The sequence below is a fragment of the Cyprinodon variegatus genome, unplaced genomic scaffold, assembly GCF_000732505.1.
Source record: "Cyprinodon variegatus isolate N-32 unplaced genomic scaffold, C_variegatus-1.0 Scaffold98, whole genome shotgun sequence".
In the NCBI taxonomy this organism is placed as follows: domain Eukaryota; kingdom Metazoa; phylum Chordata; class Actinopteri; order Cyprinodontiformes; family Cyprinodontidae; genus Cyprinodon; species Cyprinodon variegatus.
This window is the reverse complement of record NW_015150551.1, coordinates 520,979-530,021: the sequence shown is the minus strand read 5'-3', so window position 1 is coordinate 530,021 and position 9,043 is coordinate 520,979. Positions and strand designations below refer to the sequence as shown.

At 38.1% G+C, this 9,043-nt stretch overlaps 1 protein-coding gene across 2 annotated transcripts in view; it reads left to right on the top strand.

Annotated features, from left to right (window-relative positions):
• Positions 1–1,140: 1,140 nt before the first annotated feature.
• Positions 1,141–9,043, top strand: part of LOC107084383 (oxysterol-binding protein-related protein 3-like) — a 29,816-nt gene continuing 21,913 nt past the window's right edge. For both annotated transcript variants that reach the window (XM_015374194.1, XM_015374193.1), the window contains exon 1: positions 1,141–1,232. The gene's annotated coding sequence lies outside the window, so the exon portion shown is untranslated. The remainder of the gene's footprint in view (positions 1,233–9,043) is intronic.

Here is a 9,043-nt window from a genome sequence, read left to right as displayed (position 1 = left end):
ATCTTTTTGCTGCTGTAAACACCAGAATTTCCCCATTGTGGGACAATAATGGGATTTTCTATTCTATTCTATTCTAAATAGAAAGAGATCATTGAGAACGATTTGTTAGTGACTTCAAAAAGACTTAATTAAATATTTAATGGCTAGAAGGGACCAGTCAAAGTTCTGACTTCAATTCATCATTGCAATAAGATAAACAGCAGCTATTAGAAGTGAAAAGAATGGGACTGCTAAAATGTAGAAGAAGATGCACAGGCCTAGTGAGACTGAAATTGAACTTTCTTTGATGTATGTAAAATAACCTATGTGGTAAAAAAACCACAAATACTTCACATCTGTAGAAACACCCTATCCCCAGCGTGAAATAGAGTGGTGGCAGCATCATGCTGTGGGGATGTTCTTCTTCAGTGGTGATAGACTGGTCATTATTGATTAGAAGATGTATAGAGATGAATGATGTGCAATCCTGGAAGGGAAGAAAACCTGTTAAAGAGGACAAAGAACTAGAGCAGGAAGAAATTGAACACCCTGTACACAAAGAAAGAGCTCCTGTCCTGCAACTTTTAGATATCTGTCTGCCTCAGGGAACCAACAGGGAATTGTTAGAAGGACTCTGCTTCTAAGCAGCTTATTAGAGGCTTTTGTAATTACATGTAGTTTCAAACCAGAAAAAACATAATTTATATAAATCTAGGCTTTCTGAATCATTTGTTCTATTGATATATAAATTTTAAAAACTCTTTATTTTATTTTTAATGTGAGCGGTCCTGTTTGTGGAGACTTTAGAATATTAGTTTCAGTTCTTTGAACAATGTGATCGAGATATCTTCTGTCAATGGTAGTAATAGACCATGTTCTTGTCTAAACCCCCCATATATTTTAATTCTGATCATTATGTCACAGCGACTCTGAAAAATCCCGTGAAACGAGTTTGATTAAATACTCAAACGTCCTGCCTTACTCACTTTCACCTTGATTGATTTGGCTGTGGTGGCTCACATTTTCTCCTACGTCACAATTCCGGTCAGGTCAAAGGACGTGCCCGTCCCCCTTTTCCCTCTATCGCCTCCGCCTCCTCCCAACCTTCCCCAAATCTCATTGGCTCAGAGGCACGTCACTCACCTGACTCCTCCCCTTTAACTCCGTTCAACTCGGAGCTTTTCAATCCCGAACCCAGCACTGGACCGTTTGGCGAGGAGGGAAGCGGTGCTGTAGCTTTCACCTTTAGAACCGTAAGTTTTTATATTTACTAAAACTCGTGTTAAAGTGGGTGTTTGAGCTGCCCTCCCCCCTTTTATTATTTGCTAGCTTCCGTTTGAATGAAGCGGCTGACTTGTCAGCGCCTACTACGCTCCGTCTGCCTCAACTGAAATATCCCTGTCGACAGAATTATTAATGGACCCTTCTTCTTATCTAGTGACCCAGCTCAGCTGGTGTGTAACAGAGTCTGATTATGCGCATTAATTGCGACACCTGAGCCTAATGAGGCTGTGTAAACTCCAGGGAATATAGCAGACATTTAGAGAACAAGTTTTTCAAGGCTTTGCTGTGCTGGCTGCTGTTGAGCAACAGAAGCTGTCTGTGCTGGGGGCCACCTGTGGTTTTCTCCCTGTGGAGTTTGGCCCCCGGTAATGAATATTTCATTCAATCCGCCTTCATCATCTGCAAAACAAACCGAGGATTTTTTATTTATTTCCACCATGTGTTACATCAATTTATTTCTTCTTTGTATGTAAAGTGAAAGTTAAACTGTGAGCTGATTACTTCCTATTATTTAAAGCATGAGGAGTGATTGCATCATTGTAAAAATCATATTCGTGGCAGAAATGTTTAGTTTAGACAGTGAAGAAAAAAAATCACTATTGTATGATTTTTTTTTTTGCTACCAAGCCTTTTGTTAAACTGTATATTATATAGTTATAATGCATATCAACATATTTTGCAATCTTTATCAAAAAACAAGATTTTTTTTATTGAGCTGTTTTGGATAGTTTAACATTACACAGGATTTATAAATATCTTTATCTGACCTTCCCAGCCTTTTAGCTGTGGTTAATAGTTAATAGTAGTAGAAGCTGAGGTGGTGTTACAGTGTTTGTGAGAGGAGAAACTGTAAAAGAGAGTGGATTTCTATATGAAACAGGCAGTTTGGTTACAGAAGAGACATTCTGGGTTTGCGGGTCATTTTGAGTCACTTTTCCATAAGGAAAATACCCTTAGAGTGTTGGTTTTTTTAGCACATAATCTCCTTGATTTAAATGTAATCTCTGCAGTGCTTTAGAGTCAAGTATTTTATAGACATATAAAAGCAGAATAGTTAGCTTTTTAATAGTAACTTAATTTGGTTTTGGATTAACGTGGAATTTGTTCAGCATAATGTAATGTAGGGAGGGACCAGGATAATCTTTACTGAAAGGAAGGTACAGATTTTCACTGTTATTTACCCAAAGTTTATTCCAAGACTTTAAAGGGTTTTGTTTGTTTTAAGCAGTTTAGAAAAAACAACAACAATTGCTTATTATGGTTAGTTAAGCTTTGAGCTTTTTCTTATTTTCCTCAATCAGAAATTAGGGGTTAAACAACAAATCAGATTAATCGTGATTAATCGATTATTGAAATAATCATCAACTAATTTAGTACTCAATCGTTAACTGGAGACTCTAAAACGCCTTTAGCTGACAGAGTGACCCATTTAGGCAGCAATTATACCAAAAACATTTTGCATTCGTTTAATATTGTAAAAAGTATTTTTAAGGAACCTTTTGCTGTCTGATTATTAGTCAATAATCAAAGAAATAATCGTCAGATTAATCGGTTTGCAAAATATTCGTTAGCTGCAGTCCTAGCAGAAATACAGAATAAACACATGTGCTCATTCTTCAGAATGTGTACTTAATGTTTAATAGAATGAAACCAGGTGTGTAAAAAAAAAAAAAGAAAAAAAAAGCTGATATCAGCTGTTTAATGGTTGAGTGTCTGTTTAGGTAGAATCTGCTGTCACATGCTAAAACAGAAGGCCTCTTTTAGCTTGGCAGCTGTAGTTTTGTCACAGGATTACCTTTTATTACAATCAAATAGATCCTTCTTTAGTTTCTACTTCCTGATTATTCAAGTTTTTCATGTAAAGCTCCAAACAACCTATTTGTCCTCTGAGGAAAGTCTTATTTCAGCCTATTGACTCGCGGTGTGGAGCAACTCAAGGAGAGCTATGATGGATGTTGTTTATTATTATTATTATTATTATAACTTTTTAACCTGTGCTCAGTGGGGTGAGGAGGAGAAATGATGCATGGAGCTTTAGTGAAATACTGCAGATGTTTAAAGAGAGGATTTCTACTCATAACGACCTATATTGCCTTCGACTTTAGGTGTAATGTTATGAGTAATAAGTTTGATTTTTTTAAGCAGCACAAATCTTTGTATGACTCAGCTGAACTGTATTTATAAAGCAGATCTGACCCAAAGCAAAAGAAAACAGGAATTAAAAGGCAAATAATAGATGATGCTGATTTGTAACATTGAAGTCATCAGAAGCAGAGATAAAAGCATTCAGGTGGGTTTTTAGTGACTGTGTGGCTGAAGTGCCCTCGATTAAAAGCTTCCTTTGAGGTCCTCTTCATAAACCTGTTTGAATATGCCAGTCAGCTAATCCCTGTTCAGTTCACCGATCTTGGGCGTCAGCATCACTGTGTCACTTTCTCCTTTACACAACTCCCACCTCAAAGCTGGTAAACACAAAGCAGTCCTGCTAAACTAATTCCCCAAACCTCCTTAGCTTGTATTTCAGTCGCGGCTCTGCTAGTACTGTATCTATAAATATCCCCCCCCCCCAAAAAAAACAAATTAACACCCCCAATTAATTTTGTAATAAATTCCAGCTAAATATAATCTCACTTTGTTTGTCCGTCTCCATGGCAACTTGCGATGGAGCTGCGCCACAAAGTATAAGGTGTCTCAGCAGGACGGCGTCTGACAGACTTTTTTTGTGATGAAGCTTGGAAGATGTCAGGGCTCGATCTCTTTCTGTTTCATTTTTACCATTTGCCGTATGGAGGCGGCGGCGTATCTTTTTGATCGCTGCATTAGTCGTTTCTCGCCGCTCTTGCTGCAAACAAAAGGTTCTACTTTCAGATGAAAAAACACTTAAAATAGCTTCAGAGCAGGCTGTCATATCATGCATCCACTGTGTCAAAGGTCAGATAAGGGAAGTCAACATCAACCATTTCAAAGCCTCATGCAGCCTTTTTTAAAACATATTAGATCTAAATATAGATCCAGATGTTATTCTGTTAAAAGAGTCTCTGATCATCAGAGGATCATCCTCAGCTTTAACTTGATAGTTCTGTAATCTGTGGGAAGCTTCCCTCTGCATCACTGCAGTATTAACAAAGTAGAGGATATTAATTATGATTTGGACCGTCAATGGCCCTCTTACTTCAGGTGTGTGTGGGAGAAAGTCGCTGATCTGTAAGGCTCTGTGTTTTTTTTCTCTCATTGCTGGACTGGAAACTCCAGCTAGACTATCCCTCAGGTGTCAGCCTGAAAGTCAGGTACGATGAGGCTGAGCTTTATGGAGGAACAAAGCAGGGTTACTCTAAAAATAGGCAGGATATGGGTTGCCCTCGGTCACCCTCAACCCAGAAAAGGACACATATGCTTCATTTATATTTATCCTCCACCTTTCCTGAACTGCTAAAAATGATTTCTTGTGCAGAAGTGGACTGTCTTGTGATCATCCACAGAGGGAAAATGTCCTCTTTGCTTTATCTCTTGTACAGAGTGTCCTTGGCTATAAGGAACTCAGGTGTATAGCTTCATTTGGAGTATAAACAAGTTTTCTAGTCATTTCTGATTTTAGTTCTTTATTTTTTCAAGACCATCCAGGACAGGATGTAATTACTGATGAATCAATCTGTTTATATATGGAAGTTTTCTGGAGGGGACCTACTGTTGAAATAAAAAGTCAAGAAGTCAAGTAAAAACACAGCAAACAAGTAGAGGAGGATTTGGTCAGGAGGTCAAAAAACCTTCAACAGTTTGAACAAGGAGTCTACACTGTGATATGGCATTCCTTAGTGAGGGAGAGGAAGTTGATCGGGGTTGATTGAAGACAGATTACAGAGCAATTAGGCAGCGGAGGACTCAGCCTCCTGCAGAACAACGACCCCAAACATTTAGCCATGTAAACAGCTCACATGTATGACTCAGTCAGTCCTGACATTTGAAAACTTAGTGTGTTTGACGTAAATAGGTAAATACTTTCAGTTTCCTCATGCGCAGAAGTGGTTGTAGATGCATCCCAGCAGTTGACCAGCTGGTCCAGCTGTAACTGAAGTTCTGCAAAATATTGACCAGAAGGAAATAAAAATACACCAAACACTATCCAGGTGCATTCATAACCTGTGTTTGTATATTACATATTGTCCCAAAGCAATGCTTTATGTCTGTGGTTCTAGTGTGACTGCAGGTCTTTTGGATCGCAGTAAATTTCTTCCTCTCTGCCCATTTGCATAATTTAAGCCACATTTACAACATGTCTTCACCTTAATGATGAACTCGCATCACGTAAGGCGGATGCTTTTTTTCAAGCTTGCGCCGCAAAAGGCTGCATTGAACAGGCCTGCAGTCAGCGCCCAGAGGAGAGGCTGTAAGTAGGGCACTCCGTCATTCGGTGGAACGCTGAGGGAACGATGGCCCAGCTTCATTCACAGTTTATCTATACAGCTCAGTCCCAAGTATTAATTCTACACTGCAGATTCATCACGGCTTAGAGAGGAGCGGATGTGTGGTGAGATAGTGAGACATGAGGCCTGATGTTTGCACTGATGCACTCTGGGTATTTTTGTGGGTCTGCTTAAAGAATCTCATTGCTGCAAATGCTGTTGAGGTAAAGAAAGGAGGGAAATGGGACAATAGATAATTGGGTCAATGTTTTTTTCATTATTATTCCCATTCTATTATCTGATTACATTAGTGATTTGTTGTAGTCTTTGAAGAACATTTTTCTAGTAGGCCTTTTGTTGCATCAACTTGCTCTTTATTTATTATTATGTTGTAGATCATTAATATGAGCAATAGTTTTCATTTAACTCTCGGTGTTTATTTACTTAATTCATTACCTGTACCTGAGCTTTTCAGCAAAAATTATATTTTTACACACACGCACATATGATAATTTTTCTAATGCCTGTAACCCAGAGGAACCATTGTTCCTCAAAAGATTTGTAGGAAGCATATAAAATCACAGATGATTATTCTTCATACTATTAACAAGCTTATAAGGTTGTTTAAATTTGATGTCAGCAGCTGGATGCCCTGGATCTGTCATGTAGGTCGACTCAGGTTCTGTAAGTGTCTTGAAAATGTCAGCTACAGCTGAAATTCTCCTTGTTAACGCGTTGTGTGTTTCTCTCACATACCAGGATGTTTAAAAATAAATCATTTATTATCCTTTTTATTAGTTTTGAGCAACATAGTCCTTTCTAATCAACAAAAATAGCAAAAGGAGACAGTATCTCATGTACAGTGAATTTCCAGTGCCATCATGTTGACAAGTTGGCGTACAGATTCTCTGAGTGCTGATGGCATGGAGCAGCCATGCAGCTACAATCCAGCCGTCTAATCATGGGGTCTGCTGTGAAACCTATGGTGCCTCCTGATGCTGTGGCGTCTACAGTATCTGAGTTAAAACCTGAGGCAATAATGGAGGTAGGTGAGTCTGCCACCGCCCATCTCTCTTTAAAGCATTTGGTTACCATGGAGACTGTGGGAGCTGGCCCGTAGAGCGACGTGGCTCATCCTGCTGATTTCTCTGGCTTTCCTCCCGTTTTCTACTTGAGCTTCAACATTGGAAGGAAAATGCTTCATCTTCCAGACAAGTGAAACTCACTTTAGTTTAATTATTCATTTTTTGAAAAGACAATTTCCTTCTGATTGACTAAAAAGGACACCTTCCTCAGGCCCAGGTTTCCTTTATTACTTAAAAACATGATTTAGCAATGATTATACAAAAATGCCCCCTATTAGGTGCATTTCAATCCACACTGATGCCCTGATCTAAGATAGCACATAATAAGACAGTACATCTTTAATGTTTTCATACTCTGAGCTGCTGCCTTTTCACAGATGAAGCAAATCCTGTGTGTCGAGGGTGTGTTTAGTGGATTCCTGTCTTGATTATTCCCAGAAAAACTGAGGTGGAGCTAAAAAGGCAGTGCAAGTCACAACCTGCAAAGTGCAAAAAGAACAGCTAGGCAGCTAAATTAACATACCTAAGTTTATGATCTGGAGCCTGCTTGAATATGTTCCAGTGCTCCAAAGGAGCAGAGCAAAAGCGCCGTCTGTGTGCTCCCCTCTGCTTTTAGCCGTCTGTTGACTGTAACCAGGATGGTGTTGTGGTTGAGTCGGAGGCAGTGGAGCACGGATTCTTTCCTGTTGATGACTCATGTTCTGAGCTTGGTGCAAACAGCGAGGCCTTGGGGGAACTTCACTATGTTCTTTTAAGCCAAACAGAGGGCTTATAGAGGACAGAGCCTGCAACGCAAATTTAAATCCAGGTGTTTACGTAAACACATGCAAAGCCTGCAGGCCTTCCCACCAGATGAGGAGGTTTCCTCTTCCTAGGGCCCGTCTGCATTCTTAGAAATACGTGTCTTCAAAAATATGCATAAAAAAAAAGGTTTTTCAGACGTTCTCAACTTTACATAGCATTTTATTTCAGAATAAAAATGTGAGCAAGAAAAAATCTCTCATTTGCTACAAAAATATTCTTTTTAGTTTTAGCTAAAACATTTTTTTCTTTTTCTAATGGCTGTGGGAGAAAAGTGCATAAATGTCCTCGGAGGTATAGCCCTGAATGACCCTGGTGTGTTAATTCTGCTTGACTTCCCTGTGGTGTGAAACCCAAAAGTATGGATGCCCTCACCTGATTTTTATATGTAGATTCAATAAAATCCAATATTAAGTGATTTTTGTTACTTATTTTGGTTTCTTAATTGTTTAATCATTATATTTTTATTATCAATGTTAATATATACAGCCCAGTAAATATTCTAATGTGAGCTGTCACTAATAGACACACACACACACACACACACACAGATGTATGAAAATATTCACAAATGTATTAATATTAGGACTGAAACAATTAATCTGATTAATTGTGATTAATTGATTATTGAAATAACCAATCGATTAATTTAGACATTGTTTTATGGTTAAGTGGAGTATAGAGACTCTGAAACATTCCTTAGAACAGAATTGTTGAAAAAATATATACATTTTACATTTAACATAAAAAACCCTTTTTGCTACCCAGAATTCCTCAAGTTGAAAAGCTTTTCTTTCAGTGGGTTGAATTCTGTAAAACGAAAAAATTCTTTGAAGAACCTTTTGCTACCCGATTGTTAATAAATGAATGGCAATCATTGTCAACAAATTAATCAGTTATCAAAATAATCATTAGTGGCAGCCCTAAGTAAATATAGCTGTTTCTAGTGAGTTGTATGTGTTGTTGACAGCTGTCTGGCTCTGGTGTCTGTCAAAAATAGAATAAAACTTTGTCTGCTTGCCACCGCCACACTAAATTGATAGGAAGAATAACCAGTCTAGTTGGTTTAACCAATTATGGTAAGATTAACCAATATTTTGGTCAGAAACTAAATAAGCAATCGGTTTCAATCAGCCAATTTAATTGGTTTACCGTACAACCAATAAAAATGATAACGAATGGTTTACTAATCTGACTGTTTTCCCACAGTCAAACATAGTATAAAATAGTTATGGACCTAGAGATAATTATAGTGATAAGTACATATACAGCATGCTAATCTTGCCATTAACCTTGGTCGTAACATTATTATGTATTAGTATGACAGTGGTATTGGACATAGGAGTTTCTTGGTTCTAGACCTGGCCTTGGATGTCAAAGTTGCTATACTACTTAAACAACATTGTGTTCAAACTGACCAATTTGTATTGGTTAGCCCTTTTACTAATATAGATTGGCTAAACACTATCAAAAGGATTGCTGTTTTTACCAAAG